The sequence below is a fragment of the Pelodiscus sinensis genome, chromosome 17, assembly GCF_049634645.1.
Source record: "Pelodiscus sinensis isolate JC-2024 chromosome 17, ASM4963464v1, whole genome shotgun sequence".
Classification (NCBI taxonomy): Eukaryota; Metazoa; Chordata; order Testudines; family Trionychidae; genus Pelodiscus; species Pelodiscus sinensis.
This window is the reverse complement of record NC_134727.1, coordinates 20,869,990-20,892,768: the sequence shown is the minus strand read 5'-3', so window position 1 is coordinate 20,892,768 and position 22,779 is coordinate 20,869,990. Positions and strand designations below refer to the sequence as shown.

The following is a 22,779-nucleotide window of genomic DNA, read 5'->3' as shown; positions in this document are numbered from 1 at the left end:
TTATTGTAATATAACAGATAACATATGTAGGTGCAAGTAAAATAAAACCTCTGCAGCAAAAGCCTGTTATGAGTTATATTTTACATGAGAAAAATTATTGCACGGAAGATACAACCACCAGGTTCCAGTTTTCTATATACAGTATTACATCTATTCAGTATGTTGCAGAAAACAGAGTCCCCACAAATCATTAGAATGAAGTGTAGAATGTTTCTTGTAGATAAATACTTTAATGTCCTTTAAAAAGTAGTGTCAACTCCTTGTCACACGTCCCCTTACATCAGATCAGTAACTAGCTTAAATACTTATACAGTAAATAGGATTTGCCATTTCTAAACAGCCAGATGCTATTACGTCAATACATTTGAGCTAGTTGAGCATAGATTATACTAAGGGACCGGTTTTTTCCTTGAACACCATCGTTGTAAATACAACCACTAATGAGGCATTTTGTCTTTTTAATTTTTTTGCTCAACTCTTCAATACAAACTGGTGGAATGTCAAAAATTGATTACTGCTGTTCATGACTCCAGGTCTTGCTATTAGTGTACATTTATAAAACACAAACATGTAAGGTCTTCTGGAGATTAGTAATACTATTTATATAGCACAGCAAATGTACATTGCACTGTGTAACACACAAATACTGGCTCCTTGCCCCAAAGCACTTACATGTTTCTATTGAAGAGAAACATGATATGTGGGACAGATAGAGTGAAAGATGATACAGGGACAGCATCCATGAAACAACCAATTTAGGAAGACTAAGACTGAACTGCTAAATCAACTGGCACAGGATAAAAAGAGGCAACATTTTTGTTTCTTAGATTTCCCAGTTGATTTATTTTTAGTTGTTGAAGAATATAACCATGACATTTCTGAAATCTAATGTCTAAGCCAACTTCCATGTAAATTGGATTAGGCGCTAAGACAAAAAGTTGGTATTTAGACATGCATTAGAGTTGATCAAGCACTCTAAAAATTATCTTTATGAACATCCATTTATATTCCAAATAGTTACTTATTTCAGTCATATCTGTGTCGTCCTTTTGTCTTCAATTCATAAACATTTGTGCAGTGTTTGTTTATATGCAAGTTTTAGGAATAGTTGTTCAGTTTACATGCAGATGCATTAAAAAAAAGAGTATTTGTGCATGCACAAGGGTATGTTCTAGAGCTCCAGGAGGCACTGGGGAGTAATTAATTTGAATGGCCTTGGGGAAGAGCTATTTCGAAATAGCAGCAGTGGAACGTCCACACTACTGTTATTCCAAAATAGGCATTATTCCTCGTGTAATGAGGTTTACAGAAGTCAGAATAAGCCATCTGTTATTTCAAATTTATTTCAAAATAACAGAATTGCTGTGGAGATGCTCGCATTGTTATTTCAGAATAATGAATGTTATTCTGAAATAACGCTGCTGTGTAGACGCACCCTTACTACTGAGTAACATAAGCGTTACTCCATTAGTATATACATAAATATATATTATTATAAATCATTGGAACTTTTTCTCATTCTATTTTTTTCATTCAGCTTATATGTACTTTAGGTCATTAATTGTCCTAACCACACAGTAATGCTTCACTGGTGGAAAATTCATCTTTAAACTAATGTCCCAACATTTACACTGGGTCCACTCATTAAAATAAGAGTGATTCAGAAAATTGGGGAATCTGTGGTATTGCTTAGTGAACAATGCAGCTGTTCCTGACGTGTCGGTGCTGATAGGGACCAAATCCAGTTCTCTCTAACTACTACAAATAACAAGCATGAGCACAATATTGGAATACACTGAGGATTCATTTACTGTATGCAGCAGCCTATAAGAGCATAGAGAACCATAAAAAAAACCCAAAAATGTGAAATACCAATGGAAGCTTTAATGTTTCACAGGAATTCATTAGTGGTTCCTGCGAAGACAGAGTAAAAATGGCTCGCATAGGTACTCCCATAAAAGAAGGTAAAAACACAGCAGCAATGAAAGTGCAACCATTGAAAGGATGGACTCTTATCTGTCATGAGGAACCCTAGATATATTGAACCCAGTCCTTTTGCTGTTGTTAACCACCTGACAGAAGTCACACTGTATTAAGCAAAAGTTTCACTTGCTCTTCATCTAAAGTTAAGATGGAATACAATCCTCTGTGAAACATTATAATAGAAATAAAGATCCTGATCATGTACTTACAATGCTAAATGGTGTAAATCGACACAAATAAATTGGATTATAGTGGCATAGGTCAGATGTGAGATCACCAATACTTGTTGATTAGTTTTACATATTTTTTGTGATACACTCTTATCAGACATATGCTATTACCATGTTAGCCTTACTGAATTAAAGATGTCCATTTTGATCATTTAGGAATGTGAAAGTTTCAGTAGTACACAAACCCACCACTTAGATTGGCATACATTTTCAGAGTAATATAGTTCTAGGATAATACAAGACCTGTTGCATTATCAGACACAATTGAACTGTTGGATACTCTTTAAAGCATGGCAGTTGTTTGCATTTTTAATTGGTTATTAGCTATATAATTATTTCAAAATTCAAAGGAAACTGTACATTTTCAGTGATGGGTTACTAAAGGGCAATTGTTCACTATAGTTCCACTTGTTGTTAGCAAGGCACTGTAATAATATAAAGATGGACAGGGCTGGATTCAGGCTGATTCCCCCGAATCAGGCCCTGTGTCCTAAACCCGGAAGTGTGCTGGCGTGCACTGTGGCAGGGGGCGTTGGCCCCAGAGGAGGAGTACAACGGCTTCTGTGCGCTGCAGAAGAGGGAATCGGCCCCGGGTTTGGCTGGAAGGTGGGATTTAAAGGTGCTGTGAGTTGCTTCTTTGTGTGCTGGTTTTTTGTTGTTGTTGTTGTTGTTGTTTTTGCTCAACCAAAATTTGTGTGTGGGGGGGGGAGGGGTTGGTTTTTTTTTTTTTGCTCAACAAAAAAATCCTGGCTGCCGGGGCCCCGTCGAAATGGTTTTAATTGGGCCCTGCACTTCCTAAAGCCGGCCCTGAAGATGGACATTGACAATTAAACACTGAAAAGTCAGCATAGCCTTTCACTTCCTTATCTTAATGTTTGTGTTATTTATTAAACTATTTTTGTAAGGAAAATAAATAATTGTAGCACATTCTGTTCTGCCTGCCTTTTTGGTACAGAAAGGCTAGAGTGTTCTAAATGTTACTAGAATGACTGAACTGTCATGAAGAATTATGACCATATTGTTTAACATGTGAGTGAATTAACTGTCAAATAAGGTAGATGAGTAAACAAACAAGAAAAGGAATGTACTTGAAAGGAAAGTAGTCTTAGACCTCTGTTTCCTGTACTGCAAAGGAATCTCACAGTTACAAACACCTGAGGAAAAAACATTGTAATGCTGAACAAAACATTCAGAAGTTTGCAACTGAAAATAAAATACTTAATACAGCTTTGAAGTTCTACTATGCAAAAGAAAAATGCTGTTTTAACATTCTTAATTTAAATAAAACAAGCCCAAAAATGTACTTACATTGTTAATTTTTTTCCAAAAAACTTTATTTTTTGGTAGTTTACGTTTAACACTGTACTGCATTTATTTTTTAAATTATTTTTTGGTCTCTGCTTCTGCCTGACTGCATACTTCCCATTCCAAATGAAGTATATGGTTCACTGGTCAATTCGTAATGCTGGTTGTTCATAATTGTGAGATTCTATGATATATGTAGTTATGGGTCAAATTCACATCACATCAACTTTTATATATTCTCATCAACACTTACAAATAAGTTCTATCAAAGAAATTTTTAGGCTATTTTTGTGTTGGCTTTCTAAGCTTTCAATCGTTAAGATAAGAATATATTAAGTTTTTGGGCTGGGTGAACTATTTAATAAATAAAGGAATATTCATTACTAGCTGGAGTTACCCGGCGCTGCTCAGAAAACAGAAGGAACAAAATGTAGAAAAACAGTAGTCCATTATCTTTTTTTGAATGGTAGAAAAGTTGCACTGATTTCTATAGGGATTAAAATATAGGTCTGCATCATCCCTGGGGGGGGGGGGGCGGATGGGTGTGACCCTAAGGAGGGGAGTTTACACACGGGAGGGGCACCCCAGCTCACGCCCAGGGCTGCAGGTGCCAAGGCGGGCAGGGTGGGTGCCCGAGCCATTGTGCGCGTGGGGGTCAGGGAACTACGTGCTGGCGCAGGGCGGGGAATAGAGGGTCGCTTATGTAACCTCACAGGCAGGAGGAGGCAAGTCCTGGATGGTGCTCAGGGCTGCAGGCAGCAGGCACAGGACATAGGGTGGGCGGGACAGCTCCTGCAGTGCAGCAGGTTACTTTTTTATTTTTACAGCTTGAGCTCGGGCCCGATCAGGTCCAAAAGTACCTTAAAACCTTCTCCTGGATGAAAGGTTATCCCATGCAAAGTTTGATTGCAGTAGCTCTTATAGTGTCCAAGTTATTGGTGCACAAATTTACAAACATTCTCCTTTATATATTAGATATAATCCCTTCTTGACTCATGAACAGTGTACTTTCCACTGAAGATTTTCAAATTTATAACTGTTGGTGCTAAACATTTACGTGATTTTTCCCCCATCTGATATTTGAGTTTTATACTGATGTAACTACACTGGTGAACTAATCATATAAAAATGCCCTAATGAAGTGCAGAATCTGGATTTGTATTTCCATTACTCTTGGCTTTAATACAGGTATGGAGTCATAATCTGCTTAAACTGTCTTCACAACTGAGCACACTATTTTTTTTAATTTAAAAAAGTGTGGTTTGAGCTAAGTAAATAGTTCATGATAATATTTTCAGCAACTTTTGCTTCTTGTTGCCTTCATGAAATGTCAGCAAGCTGATAGCTATTTTATCAGATTTATTTGTTGAATTCACTTTCCTATCATTTTCTTTCAATGGATTAATCACAGAGATCTTTGTGATCACATCAAACTCAAAATTCCATTTTGGGGGTATACTGCACAGTTGTGAAACACGTATGGTATTCTGTTTCTGTTCCCTGATTGGATGCGCTTGCAATCACCTCTAGTGGAATACTCAGCTGGGAAAATGAGACAAGTGGTTTCCACCCTATTCCTGCATATGACTTTGTAATTTACTCTCTGTGAAGTTTGGTACCAGGGACGCTTGCTTTTCAAGTGTTTGCAGCGTGAAATTCACCACCATACAGAGGACCAGCAGAACATCTATGAACTAAATTAAGTCCCACTTCTAAGGTGGGATAGAGAATGAAGCCCCTAGTATTTCCTCTCCTTGGCATTCCAAGCTTCAGAAACTCAACACCCTTTTCCCAGCAGATTGCACTTGAAACGCTTTTCTGTAAATTCTCATCCTTAACAGCACAGACGGTGAGTCTACAGTTGCCAGGAGATTGGCGCTGCGGCAATCGATCCAAGCCTTCCCCCTCCCCTCCCGCTCCTGGATCTCGTTAAGACCCGCTAAATGGACTGCTGATCACACTCTTGTTGACTTCAGTTCTCTACCAGCATGAGAAGCATAAGGGGAGTTGACAGGAGAGTTTCTCCTGTCAACCTCCCACAGTGGAGACCCTGCGGCAGCTTTATCTAAGGTACATCCACTTCAGTGACATTGCCCCCACTTAAATTGACATTGCCCCCTACTGTAGACCTGACCTGATAATTCCCACTAGTGGCCTTATTTCAGCAGCAGATGAAATAATTCCTGTGTACAGTTTACAGCTTTCTTATCTATTTATGGCTGCAAAATATTTTTGGAATCCTCTGGACTGAAAGATGCAATATAAATATGTTATGAGGGCATAAGTGGGATGTAAGTGGTACAAAGGGCTTGTGCGGATCTTTGCACATGGGTGAATTTCACCCAGAAAGTAAAAGTCAAAGAGCTATAATTGTTGTTAACAAACATTACTTAGAGAAGAGAAATTTGCAAAATAAAGTTCTTATGACATTGACCCACCTTAAGATGTCACTAAACTGAACAGATATAACTCTGGCCAGCCCTTGTTTACAGAACAAAAAATAAAACACAAATTGTATCATTACATCTGTAGACTATAATTTCTAGAAAAAGTTTGAGGACAAGGAAGCTACTCCTAGGAGCCCAAAAGTTTACATGACCTCTTAAAATGTTAGTTCTATAAACCAATGTCTGTATGTCACTAATATTTAGATATGATCTAGCTCATGTCATTTGGAAAAAAACCTTGAAAAGTATTAATCAATAAAAGATATCGCGTCTTATTAACGTTCATACAGTAATTACCAAAATCACAAATCCATCTGTTAAGCAGTCAGCAAACAAGACAAATGGCTGCATTCTGTTAAACAAATTATGAAATGCCTCAGGGAAGAAAATCTAATAGCCCAGTTAAATCATGAAGCAAACAACAGCCCATTTTACCACATGAGATGCACATGCACATGCCACACACATGCCCACATCTATCATTCTCAATCTCTTTTCCTGTACTGTAGGTACTGCAAGAAGAACAGTGGGGGAAAATCAACTCTGAAGCCTCAGGAAGCTAGACTTAAATATAGTGATGTGACCATTAACATTTTATCTTTCTTTTTATCATTTATGGCCAAAGCATACGATTTTATTTTCTTGTCACCACTGCAACAAAAAGATGCTAATATAGCAGATACCATGTAAAAAAACATTAAATCCAATTCCCTTTGTCCATATGGGAATCCAGTTAGTTTAATCCAATTTGATAACAAACTTGATTTTATTTTCTTGTCATGTTGTGAGTGATTACTTTAACACTTAAAAGAGGAAACATGCTTGCATTTAGAATAATTAATTCATGAGTATGTTTCTGGCCAAGCAGTGTTTGAGCTAGGGATGTGAAAGGTTAAATGTTTAACTAGCAACCATCACCCTCAATTGGTGGGGGCTGAAGCAGCTCCCCTCCTGCCACAGACTGGGGGCTGCTCCAGCCCCGCAGGACCCACCGCAGACAGGGGTGTTCCAGCCCGGCCCAAGCAGCCCCTAGCACACCACAGAGAGAGCTCCACCTGGGCTGGAGCAGCTCTTGCTTGCAGCAGGGTGACTGCTCCAGCCTGGCCACAGTGGGCGGGGAAGGGTGCCCTCTGCCCACTCTTCCTTTCATCAGTTACCCCCATGGCTGGGCAAGATGTGGCCTTGGGGCTGGATCTGCCCACAGACTGCATCAGGCCATTTTCTATTTATATCCTGCTGCCCATGCCACCAAATTTCCAGGCAACGGCTCAGGCAGCAGGATCCTATTTAAATGGATCACAGCTCCTGGTTACGGCACTACCCCATCTGGGGCTGGAGCTGTGAGCTTTTCAGACAGCCGCAGCAACTCCAGGTGGCCGCCTGGAAACATGTTACCAGTGGGGCCAGGAGCTGCAAGCCCTTTGCTGTGTTCTTAATTCAAAGCCTCCGGCAATTCAAGGGAGGCTAGTCCCCAGCCCTGCCTCTTCTGCCTCAGGCCCCATCCCTTCTGGATGTGGAGCTGGCCCATGACCACGTACCAAAATTCATTAAGTGCTCTCGTCCTGTGAAAATGACTGCCCACCCGAGTTAGTTGAGTAAACAATACATTTAACCCATCAACCAATTAAACAGAATTTTGCGTCCCTAGTTTGAGCTGTTTTCAAGTAACTGTAGAACACTATTGTGCATGCAAAATGCATGTACAACTGCATGTCTCACTGTAGTGCACAATTACCATGATTTATTCAGTTCAAGTGAGCAACTATGCATGTCAATAAAAATTCACTTTTATAGCTCCTTAAATCAAATGTTTTTAAGATTTTAAAATCATTCGCAAATACCTGTATTAATCAATGAAGCTATCCAACTCCCTTGTAAGGCAAAATTGATTTTATTACAGATGAATATATAGAGAGGGGTTAAGTGACTTACCCAAGAACACACAGACTCAGAACCTATGAGTCGTGATCCCCTGGATCCAACCACTAGCCACACTTCCTCCCTCTTGGCCTTTCTAGTCAACCTTACCATTCCTGGCAAGAAAAAGGGACTCAATCATAATTCAGCTAATTAAAGACCCACTCTAGATCTATGCACCATAGTATGTAATGATTCCTGGTCAAGTATGGTAAGGGGGCTGCAATGGTTTATTCTTCCCTCCCCCACCCAACCTTAAGAGGTCAAAATTAGAAGAGTAAAAAAGGAATGTTTTGCTCCCACCCTTAAATATTAGTGCTACACACATACACCCAGCACAGTCTACCAAGCACAGTCTACCAAAAACATTCTTACTTAATTTCAAACACATACAATTTGATGTTGTGTGAGGTTTATGACTCCTACGTTCAGGCAATATGGAGACTGATGTGCACTGAAACCCTCTGCATCACCTCTGCTCTCAAGGACAACTGCCCTTGCAAAATTGCAGAATCAGCATCAGAGGGAAAAGGTGTAGATTTGATTTGCAGACTAAACCATAAAAGACTGCAATCTGCCACATCTATGTGTGTATCATTAAAAAAAGTGCTTATTTTCTTTCTATAAATATATACAAACTAGAACATTTACTAGGCGTCGCTCGGGTCCCTCACTCAAATAAGTTTTATTTTTCTTCATTTAAATCATTGTTCTGGGATGGGGCCGGGGATGAGGGATTCAGTGTGCAGGCTGCTCCAGGGAGAGAGGACAACCTCTCTCAGCGTAGCAGCTTGGGGCCAGGTGAGACACTTCTGTCCATGGCTATTGCTGCTGCAGAGGAGGGGCGCGTGTCCCCTTGCCGGGGGACAAATAGACACACACAGAGATGCATAAACAGAGAAACTCTGAAATATATAGTAAATAGCCTGTCACTTTCTCCATCCCTTCCCATGCCGGCCCAATGGGATTATAGATGTCCCGGTCTACTTGCTGCTCCCCTGTTATCATTCTTCAGTATAACTTCCTCCTACAAGACCCCTCCCTTTCTATTTTATGAGAAACAATCAAATGTCCTGTACATCCCATTATCCTGGCACAACCAATCCTGAGCTTGCTTCAAGTTATGATCAGAGGAAGCTGCATACCAAATTTGGTGGTCCTAGCTCTTACCATTTAGGAGGAGTTTTTGAGCAAACCGACTCGCAGATGGACAGACAAATGCACATTTCTAAAATATATAGTGAGGAGAAGGTAAGAGATGGGAGTTTGTAGTGTTTGGATCAGAATCAAACTTCTCTAAGCCTGAGGGTACTCAGACATCAAGTTCAGTAGCCCACTATAGCTCATCAGGGTACGACTACATATCCATGGCTCGCTCATGGGGCTTGGTCTGCAGGGCAATAAAACAGCTGCCAATTTTAGATGCACGCAGTGCCAAGTGTCCTCAAAGTTTGGGGTTTGTTCACATCTACGATTTTTGCTTTGTTTCTGCATACATCTGTTACAAAAATATATTTAAAGAACTATTCCACTTCCCCACAAACTCTTTGACTATCCTTTCCAAATGCACAAAGCATTCTGTGAAAAAATTCCCATTACAGCAGTGGTGGGAAATACGGTTGCCAGATGGTTTAACCAAAAATACCAATCACCCTCCCCCGCTCCCCCGTCCCCCAAAAAAACCAGGGAAAAAATTCTATTGAGAAAAAAAGGGGGAGACCAAAGGAAGTCACTCTTATTTAGTTGAATGGAATGATGGTCAAGGCTGATTACCATTCAATGCTTCTAAGCCACTGATGATAAATATTATACAGGGATGAGACTTTGTACTGTTATTTTTATACTAAGTAACATTCTACCAAGCAACGAAATTTTGTGTGCCTCTTAGTCTTAGTTCTCTCTGACTAGAAGCGTTTCTGTATTTCAGGGAAAGGGATTCACTAATGAATGCTGAATATGAATGATCCTCTTTTATATTTTACCAATTGGATTAATTATTTTCTCTTCCAATTATTTCATGGCTTAAGTCTCCTGATTAACATGTTAGACCCTGTATGGAAGCCTAAGCTGCTATTAAGTTAAATAGTCAAGTCAATTAGTCTGTTTCAATGGAATAAAAATCTTTTTAATATGAGGCAGCAGGTCAAAAGCACACCTTGATGTTTTTTAATCAGAGGTTAGTGCATTATTATTGTGGCCATCTGCTTCTGAATTTCTCTCATTCTTTCTTTCAGCTGAGAAATGTACAATTTAGAGGCTGAATTTGGGTGAACATAAAAGGAAAACCTTTTTATCAGTTCTGCTTTTGAAGCTGTTAATGGCCACTTTGTTTTGTTCTGAAATTTCCACTTCAGGCGAGTTACTAAGAAACCAGATTAAAGAGAAATAAAACCACTCTGTATGTGTGTGTGCAGGCACGTGCATGCGCATGTCACAGTAAGGACAAGAAAGCACTGACAAAGAGAAACTGCAAAGCTGCTAAGGCTATCACAAAAATATATAAAATAAAAAGTATATATCTGTGACCGCTACGTATCTTGACTCACTCCTCTCCAGTCCATCTAGGAAAAACATTTCTTCTCAGCTGTCAGACCATTTCATATCCCCTTACCTAAACCCTTTCACTGGCTAACACTCTCCACATGAGATTCAAACTTCTAACCCTCTTTTATAGGGTCCTAATTCAAACCTGCCTTCATTTCTTTTCCTCTCTGCCACTCCTTCCTTTTGCTCTGCTCAAGATTCTTGCCAAGTCTTCTCGATGCCCAACTTCATGCCTTCTGCCATGTTTCCCCTTAGGCGGATGTCACTACGGTGAGACTGAACCACATGTACAGTGTGCCCACCTGCTCATTATTCAATTTTTCTGAAAACTAGGCTGGTTGGAAAACAAGAGGAGAAGAAAAAATTGTGGAAATTTTAGAATAAATTGAAATGTTGCTTCTGTTGACATTTTCTGAACAGAGTTATTTATAACACAGTGCTTCTGTGAAGGCTCTTGGTGATCATCTGCCAGAAAAAGGCAAAAGCTGAACTATTTTCAGTGTACCTTTCTCTACTTGCCAAGGGGAACATATTCAAAGTACCCCTGTGACTCAGAAGCCTAAGTCCTATTTTGAAAAGTGGCAAAAATGACATAGGCCCTAAGGAGCCTTGCCTCCACTGAATTTCAAAGAGACTTAGGATGCCGACAAAACACGTCTGCTTTTTCAACTTTTTTTTTTTTTTTTTTTTTTGGAAAAACGGACGAGTTCCTTTGACGCAGTTTTTCTGTAGTCTAGACATAACCTTAGGCTGCTAAGTAACAAAGGGGCAGATTTTTAAAGGTGCCCAAAAATATAGGCAGGTGCCTAAATTCCTCTTGAAAATGGGATCCTAAGTCACATAAGCACTTTTGAAACTTTTATCCTAGAGCTCAAAAACTAATACATTCATAATAAGAATTAGACTATTTAAGAAGTTGTTTTTATCTGATAGCAGAAACAGAATATGTTCCTTATCCTGCACTCCTTATTTACTCCTTCATTCCATTGAGCATATAACCTGAAGTAAGGGGTATGACAAGAAGAATCAGGCCTCAGATGTGTCAGTGTAAATGCTGCAACTAGCCTGTATTTAAAAATAAAATGTGAGCACAAGCTTTAATTTCTGTGCAGATGGGATGGATGTGTGAGCTAGGAATCAAACATTTCTGAACATTTTCCAGATCAGGGTGTCATCCTTCATGAAGAACAATAATAGTCCTCTTGGATATTTAAAAGCAAATGCTGTAAGACAAGTTATCTGATGCATGGAGGCAATATCAGATCACATTCAAAAAGCTAAATAAATAGAGTTGGCCTCCAAACACAGTTATGAGACACACTCCAAGATTCTGAGGTGTTGGGCCTTGGCCCCATCTCCAAAAAATGCTATAACACAAGGTATTTTTAAAAACCCTATTTTAAGCATTCAAAGACCTGATTAAAAGCACTTGTTTCTCTGAAAATAGATAACTTCACCAATTTATAAATCTTAGTAGACAACGAAGGAAGAACATAACACAATACAGATTTAAATTCCAGGAAACCAAGGGAAGGGTCACTCCCATAACATAACACTGTGAAAACAGAGGTGTGATTCTAGAAGCCACAGAACAGGATTGGTAACGGGAAACTTTTACATTTTAATTCCATAAGACTGGCTACACTGAGTCAGACCAATGGTGCATCTAGCCCCATATTCTGCCTTCCAATAGTAGGCAATGCCAGATGCTTCAGAGGGAATGAACAGAACAGGTCAAGTGATCTATCCTTGTGTACTCTCTCAGTTTCTGGCAGTTAGAAACGTAAGACACTCTGAGCATCAGATGGCATCCCCAATCATCTTGGCTAGTAGCCATTGATAGATCTATCCTTCATGAACGTACATAATTATTTTTTGTATTCAGTTAGGCTACGTCTAGACTGGCCACAAATTCCGGAAAAGGGATGCAAATCAGGTAAGTCAGCATAGGAAAATCCACGGGGGATTTAAATATCCCCCGCGGATTTAAATAAACATGTCCGCCGCTTTTTTTCCGGCTTGGGGAAAAGCCGGAAAAAAGCGTCTAGACTGGCGCGATCCTCCGGAATAAAGCCCTTTTCCGGAGGATCTCTTATTCCTACTTTCAAGGAGAAACCTTTGATGTCCAAGTCTGCTTCCCAGAAACCCTAAAGAAATGTACCTAAAATAAAGAAACAGATTTATTTTAACTGCACAGTTGTTAAAACAAACCCAGGCCCATAATGTACAACTTTGTTGTTTCCTCCTCAGTCTTTTAGAATTTCTCACACAGCTGAAAGACACATAGCTGTAAAAAACGCTTAGTGGAATTATGTTTTTTCCATGGTTGTAATAATTATGATTTTAATTTTAACAATTAAGGCAGCAACTCTTGTAGGAAGAATTTGCTGGCTTCACAGAGAGATAAATGTGGATACTACCACATCCACTGAGAATGGGAAATAGAGAAATACAATCCCTTCCTTCCATACACCCTCCCAAAAATGAATGAAGAAAAAGGGGAAAACATATGTTTGATCACACCGCCCTCTGGCTAACTGGAATGTAGTTGACCTTCAGTACTAAGAAGATGCCAGAACACTTGGGACCTAATTTTCCCTTTAGCAATTGCTAGAATTATATTTAATAAGAGGCCCAGGGAAGAAAGCAAACTATAATAACCAGCCTAGAAATTCTTCAAAGTCCTTCTTAAACAATGCGGAACCTCTGAACTCTGTGTAGTACTTTTGATATTCAAAAGCTGGCAAGAAGATAAGCCTGTGATTGGAAAGATGAGAAGGTAGGTCTTTATTTTGCTAAAAAAAAACCACATTTGGATTTAAAGTCCTTAGTATCATTTTCAATGCGTGTGTCAGCACTGGAACTAGAGTTGAAGGAATTTCTAAACACTTCATATAGACACCAGGGAGAATATAACTTTTTTTCTAAGGCAAGCTCTCTGAAGTGTAAGGTAGTGGATAGAGCAGGGGATTGAGAGTCAGGAGTCCTGGGTTCTTTTCCTCATTTTACTGCTGATTTGTGGTGTTACTTTAATTCTCCTATGATTCATTTTGCACATCTGCAAATGGGGATAACAGTCTTATCTGCTTCACAGGGGAAATGTAAAGCTAGATTAAAAACTGGGAAACAAGCAATATGGGATGTATTCCTGACTGCCACTGGCTTGGCTGCCTGACCATGGAAAAGATATCTTCTCTCTATGTGTCTCAATGAACTCATTTTTAAAATAAGGATAATAAATAATAATTGGGTACTCATCCAGCTTTGTAAAATGTTTTGAGATTCTCATATGCAAGTTGAAAGTAAATGCAAAATATCAGTATTCATTACACTTTACGAAATTTGGGGTAAAAGGTGCCACGTAATGGTGTTATTTTATGTAGTTTCTGAGTCATTCTGAGAAGAGAACAAAAATGCTTTACAAAAAAGTACTATAAGTTTAATGAAATTGAAAGTTTTCTTGTTTCCTCCTATCCCTGATTTGATTTAGCAAAATGGAAAATATTTGATCCTTATATATGTGATGCTGAATTCTTATATTAAACTTTTCTGTAAAAGTTACATTGCATAACATATCAAGTTTACATTGTGGAGCACAAAGCACAGTGATGAATAGTGAATCTGGAAGATTACCAGCTACCCATGCAGGTCATTAATATAGTACATATTGCCACTGGCACTATCCATAAAATTTAGTACATCCATACCTTTTCTTTGGAAGCTACATTTTTTATCATAATGCCATGGTATACAGTAGCTAATCAATAACCAATGATTTCCCAAACTCATTTCTGTTGTCACAGCTCTTGATAATAGTAAATTACTGTTTTGATCTTATAGTACAAACAGTACTTAGACAGCCGGTAGTTTAGTGATATTGTGGTATTGACTGATTTATACTTATAGACAACAAAATGAGACATTTCAATAGCTAAATTGGTGGTACAAGGCAGTCCAGAAAACAGGTATCCAAGTAACCATGGTGATGATGTCCCCAGGCAGACTAGGAGAAGAAAATAGACCTCTCCCATTAACTGGTTGGAAAAAGAATTCATGAGAGAATATGCTGCCAGTCAAAAGTACAGAACAAGAAATTATTTAAAATCAAGAAACTATCCAGAAACTTTGTAAATATTTGAATTAATCAATCACTTTGATTAAGGTAAATAATATCCATAACATGATCTTTCTATTCTGCCTTTTATTCAAGGCTTCAAAACTCAGAATTTGCTTTGTTTCTGCTTCATTTCAGTTTGACTCCAACTGGCTACTGAAAATATTCTTAGAAAGTTGAAATTTCATCCTCATCTTCAAAAGGAATAGAAACTAATTCGTACTGACGAACAAACAATAAATACCATGAGCAGTGGGAATGCTCAGGGTATTGTTAATGGGTCTTTCACCTCTAGGGGTACATATAAACAGCAAGGCTCAACTCGAAATAAGCTACGCAAATTGAGCTATGTCAATTGTGTAGCTTATTTCGAAATAGAGCACTCTTCCTCCGATTTCCCTTACTCCTCAGAAAACAAGTGTTACAGGAGTCAGAGTAAGAAGTCCTCCAGCTTGACAGCATTTCTACATTATTTTGAAATAACTGCCTGCTACGTAGACATGGACTAAGTTATTTTGAAATAACGCTAGTTATTTTGAAATAATGTTGCTGTGTAGACGTACTCTAGGTGACCAACTCAAAATCCAGCACAGGTAGAGACTAAAAGCCTGAGTCTACAGTAGGACCTTATTTCGAAATAACCCCTGTCCCCCAGGTCGAATTTATAAGCAGAGTGTCCCCTCTGCCAAGCCTGTTATTTCAAAATAACAGAATTCAAAATCTGTACTCCCGCTTTTCATAAAGAGTAACACCAATTCTGTTATTTCAAAATATTGGTAGTGTGGATGCCCTGGTGCCGCTATTTCAAAATAATTGCTCCCCAGAATAATTTGAACTAATAACTCACCAGTGCTTCCTGGGGCTCTAAGTCCAAGGTAGCACATCCACATTAATGCAGCCTGCCTCGGACTAATTTTGAGGCTTCCCCATAGTGTGGACACACTACTTCTAATTTGTTAAATCAGGAGTTATTAAGTCAAATTTACTGATTTCGAAATAGTTTCCTAATGTGTACATGGCAAAAGTTATTAGAATGTAATGGCTGTTTAGTAGTCGATGTGAATTGAGCTTTGTGGGTCTCAGTTGAGTTCCCAGCGGAAAGGTATTCACAACACACAAAAGCCCCACCCGCAATGTTGAGAGTCAGACTGAGTAAGAATAGGTCATATATACTGAACCTCAGACCCTAAAGACTGTTGCTCCAGCTCATGGTATGAGGCATGAAACTAAGGGTATGTCTACACTACCCCGCTAGTTCGAACTAGCGGGGTAATGTAGGCATACCACACTTGCAAATGCAGCCCGGGATTTGAATTTCCTGGGCTTCATTTGCATAAGCGGGGAGCCGCCATTTTTAAAACCCCGCTGGTTCGAACCCCGTGCAGCGCGGCTACACGGGGCACGAACTAGGTAGTTCCTAGTTCGAACTACCGTTATTCCTCGTGAAATGAGGAGTAACAGTAGTTCGAACTAGGAAGCCTAGTTCGAACTACCTAGTTCGTGCCCCGTGTAGCCTCGCTGCACGGGGTTCGAACCAGCGGGGTTTTAAAAATGGCGGCTCCCGGCTTATGCAAATGAAGCCCGGGAAATTCAAATCCTGGGCTTCATTTGCAAGTGCGGTATGCCTACATTACCCTCCTAGTTCGAACTAGGAGGGTAGTGTAGACATACCCTTTGGGAATGTGAAGTCAGATTGCCCTGCAACTTCCTGCTCTGTGCATAAAGAAAGGATTTTGATTTCCAAAGCTATCAACCAATATACTGTACATTGGCCAGCATACACATAATTTCCTCCCTTAGCTGTACACCAGCGTTTCCCAAACTATGGTCCGCAGCCCGGCACCGGGCCGCAGAAAAAAAATGCCGGGCCTCAGCGTGCCTGGTGGCTGCCGGCCCTTAGGCCAATTCGACCCATTTGGTCGAATCGGGCCCCATGCCCCTGCACCCGGAAGTGCTGGTGAGTTAAGAACCGGGGCCCTGCTCCACCACTATGTGGAGCTGGGTCTCTCCCTGGTTCTGCCTGGAGCAGGCCCCGGATTCCCCCCGTGTGTCCTCCCACCCCGCCCCCAGAGCGTTCTCCTCGGCCCCGGACGTCCCTGCCGCGCGCAGCTCCTCCTCGCCGCCTGCCGCCCATGCGCGGCGTTGCACGTGGGCGCGGAGGACGCCCGGGCGTGGCGTGACGTCACGGCCCGGGGTTTTGAAACCCGCGGGAGGCACATTGCGGGGCGTGGCTGGCTCCAGGTTCGGCCTCCAGGGCCTGAGTGCGGACTCTGGCCCCGCAACGTGGAAGGAGAAGGTAGGGAATCGGCTCATGCGGCAGCGGAGGCGAGACGAGGCGAGGCGAGGAGAGGGAGAGGAGAGGAGAGGCGTGGGGGAGGGGTGGAAGGAGAAGGGGCTTGGGCGGGGCAGGGAAAGGCACCAAGGGACAGGGGTGTAGTAGAGAGAGACAAATGCCAGGGGGCCAAGTGCAGACCATGAGGAAAAGGGCAGGAGGGGAGGTGTCAGTGGGAGGGGGGACAGGGTGATGCTGGGAGAGGAGAGGAGAGGAGAGGAGAGAGGGGAAGGGCACTGGGGGCTAGAGGGGGAGGTGCTGGGAGAAGGCTTGAAAGAAGGGGTGGGCATGAAGAAGGTCAGGATGGAGCAAATCGTGTGTGAGGGCACAGAGGGGCAGGAGGGGAATGGGGCAGAGGCTGGAGGCAAGGAGCTGTCTGGGGAAGATGTGGGTAGGATGGGAGAAGCGGCCTCTGGAAGGAGGGCTGGACGCAGGCAGCGGGGCAGGCCAAGGGAGATTGGGAGGAGAAGCGGGGGAGAACGGGCTGCCAGGGAGTGGGACTGACCCAACCCCGTTCCCCTCTCCCCCCCACCCACAAAGCACAAAGCACGAGTTAGTCCGGCACAGGGATTCTATTTTTCCCCTCTCCCCCCACACACACACCCTCGAGTAGTTGCGAATTATCTGGCTGGTAGACACACTCATGCAGCCTGAGCACATTTACCAGCCAGGCAGTTCGAAACTACAAACTGATACATCTAGTAATAATACAACCTACCTACTGAGAAAATACCAGACATGTTATATGTCTGGGATTTTCTCAGTTTGTTTTTCATGTATTTATATTTTTGGGCTGCAAAAAGCAGAACTGAAAAAAAAAGGTTCCAATTAAAGTAAAAAGTTTGGGAAACACTGGTCTAACCAGCTTTCTGTCTGTCTTACAGCCCATTTATCCAATCCATATTCCTTAATTTGCTGGCAAGAATATTGTGGGTGACCATATCAAAAGCTTTGCTAAAGCTGGCACTGGGAGATTTGGGAGGACCAGAAACAACTTATTTGAATATTAATCATTTGATTAATGAATATGCAAATATGCAAATGAACATTATTGGTCCTCCAAAAGTTCGTGAATGGATTTACTGGTCCCCGTGTCAAAAAGTTTGGGAACCCCTGCTGTACACTAAAGTAGCACAATATTTTCTGTTTAAAGGAAAAGAAGTTATTTTAAGGAAAGTTAATTAGAGTAGCTGAAATGTGTGTGATGTGGTAGTTCTGAACTGAATCGCTATAGGGACAAATTTTGGCCACAGTCACACAAGTGTAAATCTGGAATAATTCTCTAAAAGTCAATGGAATTACACCAAACTAACAGAAAACAGAATTTGCTCTTGTGTTACTACTGCCAAATGAATGTACCAAAGTGACAGTGAACTCCACCACTGTGATTTCACTGACTGGGCCTCTGTGTGATTCTCAGCTTCCACCACGTGAAAGCCCAAATGGAAAAAAAAAAAACCTCGTGCCCACAGTAGTATTTTTTTAATTGAGTTACCCAAATACCCAACTATAGTACTTAGCAGCCAAATATACTTTGCAGACTAGATATAGGCAACTATGGTTTGCCTCTATGCGGTCCTGTCTTGGATTTCAGCTGCCTGACAAAATCTCTCATAGTACCCAGGAGAGTGCTAGTAGAGCTGTCTGGCTAAAACTCTGACTCACATATTATGTACCCCAAGGGAGCAGGATCTTCACAAGGGCCATATTTAGCCCCCACCCCCAACATCCTCTTGCTAGCACATATGATGCCATTACAGTAGCAAGCGTTAAACAGCAGATGCACTTCTCTCTAGCTCAGAGGAATAGTAAAGCACATTATTCAGTAGATTATCCTGGCCACTTTAGCAGGATTCCCTTTGCAAAGGGTGCATCTTCTACCATCTCTGCCCACCTTTCCTGGGCTAACTGGCCAGTGCTGTGGCAAGATTTGGCTGTTAAGCTTTTAGGATTACATTACATGCACAGTTGACACGACTGCCTGAGCAATTGCAGAACTGGCAAGCACACCATCAGTTACCTGGGTTTCTCAAACTTCATTGCATCATGACCCCCATTTGACTATAAAAATTGCTAGACCTAAGCAGGAGGAGGGAGGGGTGAGGGCTGGGAATAAGGACCAACCTCTCTTCCAACCCCCACCCAAAGAAAGACCTTTGCCCTACTGGTGCTGCTGTCACTGGTGCTGCTGCACTACCTCCTGGGTAAGAGACCTGCTCCTTTAGGACTAAGAACATTCAGCTGCAGTTGTTGCCTGCAGCCATTACCAGGAGCAGGCTTAAACCCAGGAGGCTGCTTTGCAGATAAGATTGCTCACATCCAGTCTGATTTGGTTTCTGGCTGTCATATAAATGAAGAATGGAATGTGTTGAGTGCACCACCTAATTATTTTTGTTTGGATCAGGATCCAAGGATGCGGACAAGATGCTTGGAGGTGTGCAACCAATCGTGCTCACTCAACCCCTGCCCTTTGTGGCTTATTAAATCAAACCAGGAAGGGATGATTGCTTGAGTCCAGGGGATTATTAATGTTTCATTTAGATCTGGGATAGTTCCTGCTGCCTTCAAAGAGGCTTTGATAAAACCGATCCTTAAGAAGCCTTCCTTGAACTCACAAAATGTGAATTACTATTGTCCAATCATTAGTATTCTCTTTCTGGGCAAGATACTTGAGCAGGTGATGGTGTTGCAACTCCATGCTTTCTTGAAAGAAACAGATTATCTAGATCCATTTCAGTCTGGCTTCAGGCCTGGTTTTAGAATAGAAACCACCTTGGTTGCCCTGGTAGATGACCTATGTCAGGAGATAGATGAGGGAATGCATCCTTGTTGATTCTCTTGGACATCTCAGAAGCTTTCAATACCATCGACCATGGTATCCTTCTGGAGCACCTGGAGGAGTTGAGTATTGGAAGCACTCTTTTGTGGTGATTCTGGTCTTACCTGTTCAGACATTTTCAGAAGGTAGAGTTAGGGGACTGCTGCTCAACCCCATGGCGATTGTGCTACAGGGTCCCGCAAGGATCAATCTTCTCCCCTCTATTTAACGTCAACATGAAACCACTGGGAGAGGTCATGAGGAGATTTGGATGATGGTGCCATCAATATGCAGATGACACTCAATTCTATTTCTGTGTGACATTGGATCTAGGTGTGGCAGCAACTGATCTGAACTAGTCTTTAAAGGCAATGATGGACTGAATGAAGCCAAATAAGCTGAATCTGAATCCAGATAAGACAGAGGTCCAATGGATCAGGAAGCCATCAGTCCAGGAATGTGGTGTGTTGCCTGTTCTGGACCGGGTTACATTCCCCTTGAAAGAACAGGTACATTTAAGAACCAGATTTCCTCGGTGGCCAGGAGTGCTTTGGGGCAGCTTCAGCTGATCTGCCAGCTACAGATTGAATAAGAATGACCTGGCTATGGTGATTCACGCTCCTGTCTGGATTACTGCAATGTGCTCCACATGGGGCTGCCTTTGAAGACATGGGGCTCCCTTCTGTAACCCCCAAGGAGATTACTTGGATTCCTGGGGCCTTGTCTGCTGGCAGCTCAGGGAGAGGCACTCTTGAGTTTGCCTTGGCTCCCCCTCCCTACCAGGGCCAGAGTCTGCCCAGCAACCCATAGGGAGTGAGATGCCCCTCCCAGGGGGAAGGAGAGACCATTGTTATAGGGAGTCTGGAGCCAGCCAGGGAAAGGGGAGGACTGGCTGTGTGGGAGCTAGTAAGCCCCAGGCCTGCATGCAAGGTTCCCCCTGAGAACTAGCCTCTAGGGACCTGACGGCAGGATCCCTCAGCTGGGTTTGTGTCTCCTCTGTTGATTCCCAGTTGTGGAGTTTGCTGGGAGGCTTCCCCAGCCAGGCTGAGTTGGCTCTCCAGCTCCCTGGGTGAGACAGTCACCGCATGGTCAGCTCCGCTCTAGCAGCAAGTTCAGGGCAGCTGCCTGCTGTGTGGGTCTGCATGCTGGGCTGGGAGGCTGTAGTTTTGAATTTTGGTGCAGTTGTGTGGTCTGCATCTTGAGCCCTGCACCCCTTCGTGGTGAGGGGAAATTCTGGGACCGAAGCAGCCTGGTTCCTGCTTGAAGAGGACGCCTGTGAGAAGAGAGCAGCCCTTTGCAGAGACTGAGTCATCTCTCAACCTGGGGCTCATTCATGGAGTGTGTGAGTGCACCAATTTTTAGTTAGTAAGTCAGGGAATTTGTTTGGGGATTTTATTACCTGCAGCATATTAAACTGTGGAGGGATTTATTGCCTTCTCCCGTTTGTGAGTCCTTTGGGCTGTACTGGACCTAGTCAGCTCCACTGCTAAACCACTGCAGAGAAGGATTGTGTGGTCAACAGTCATCAAGGGCCCCAACAAAGTACGCGTACCAACGGGACATTAACCTCACAGTTGCTGGGCACCGGTGACCCTAAAAATAGTGTTTTACCCTGTTCTGTTATAATTGTCTCCTGTTTAATATAATTGTGTTTATTATAGTGTATGTGTTTGTGTTATTTTCTGGGAGTCTCCAACTATCTGGCAAATACGTGGGGATTATCCTGGGCTAGAATTTTCCTCCCAAGCTGCCCTGGTGACCCTGCTAGGAAGAAGTGAGGGGGGTGGAGGCACCGCCAAGTACATCAATCAGAAAGAATAAAATTGAGTGGGTGGCGGGATCCAGATAAACCCAGACCTATCCATCCGAACCTGAAAGGAGATTGGCTTTAAAAGAAGGTAACCAGGTGGAGAGGGGGTGCTACACTTCTTTGGAAACTTCAACTGGTCCAGAATGCATCTGCTCGAGTTTTAACTAACATTCATTATATGGAGCACATTAGGCCGGTGCTCCAGCAGCTGCACTGGCTTCCAATAAGTTCCCGAGCATAAGTCAAGCTCCTGGTTACGATCTATAAAGACCTAAAAGGGTTGGACCCATGGTATTTGAAAGAGCATTTCCTCCCATATGAACCTGCCTGGGGATTGAGGTCAGCTGGGGATGTTAGAAAGAAATTTGAGTTATATGGTTGCCATTTTGATTTAATCTCCTTGAATTGGCAAAAGGACAACCTGGCCTCCATCTTGGTGCCCCTTCTTCTCCAGGCTTTTGTTGCCAAAACAGAAAAAAAGGCAGGAACATGGAGAGCAATGTAACAGTACATCTGCCCAGCAACTGGAAAGTATATAGGGGAGCGTCTGTCATTCTGACAGGGCACTGTATCTCTGGGTGCTGTGCAAGCAGGTCATCCCAGTGGGGCACAGAGAACTTCCACAGTGAGCCAGCCTTGCTGAGCGCTAGAGCAGGGGAGATAACATCTAGAAAGGACCCTTTTAACTTACATCAATGCACAAAACCTGACAGGGAGTATCTGCATACCACATGCAGAACAGCATGTCAAGAATGGAAGAAAGAAGACAGAAGATCGAGGGAAGTCCACTTACATGCTCCAGAAGTTCCTGGAATCCAGTTCCTGGCATTTCTGTGTCCTCCCCAGTGTCATCCCAGTGTCTACAGGACATGGTATAGTCCTTCAGTATTGTCTTGTTTCCCAATTGTAAGGATCAGGGCTCTGGGGTTCATCCCTTATGGTAACAACTGTGCTAACATCTGAGCCATTATTGCTATGTTGCAAGGAGTCTTAATTTGTTTGTGTTATCTAATAAGGATCTTGTTGCTTTATTTAACCTACCTGCTTCTCAATTACACTAAACACTGATGATTGATGCAGAGGGGGTAGGATACAGCAGACAGCCCATCTTCTAACCTGTAAATCTAACGGTTTCAGGCTAACCTGGAGGCTCTGCTCCATGTTCCTCTACTTATTGAGATAAGGCTGACATCTACACAGAGACTTTGCTCCTGGGCTCTGGAATTCTCCTCCCTGCCCCTGGGATCTTCACCTAACGTCAACGCTGATATTGTTTTGG

General features: G+C 42.2%; 1 protein-coding gene and 1 long non-coding RNA gene across 2 annotated transcripts in view; one reads left to right on the top strand and one right to left on the bottom strand.

Annotated features, from left to right (window-relative positions):
* PPP2R2B (protein phosphatase 2 regulatory subunit Bbeta) overlaps positions 1–22,779 on the bottom strand; it is a 306,812-nt gene that overhangs the window by 228,639 nt on the left and 55,394 nt on the right. The window lies entirely within an intron of this gene.
* Positions 20,915–22,775, top strand: LOC142818720 (uncharacterized). The gene is made up of 3 exons (XR_012896334.1): positions 20,915–21,032; positions 22,214–22,372; positions 22,638–22,775. It is a non-coding gene; the product is annotated as an uncharacterized LOC142818720 (long non-coding RNA).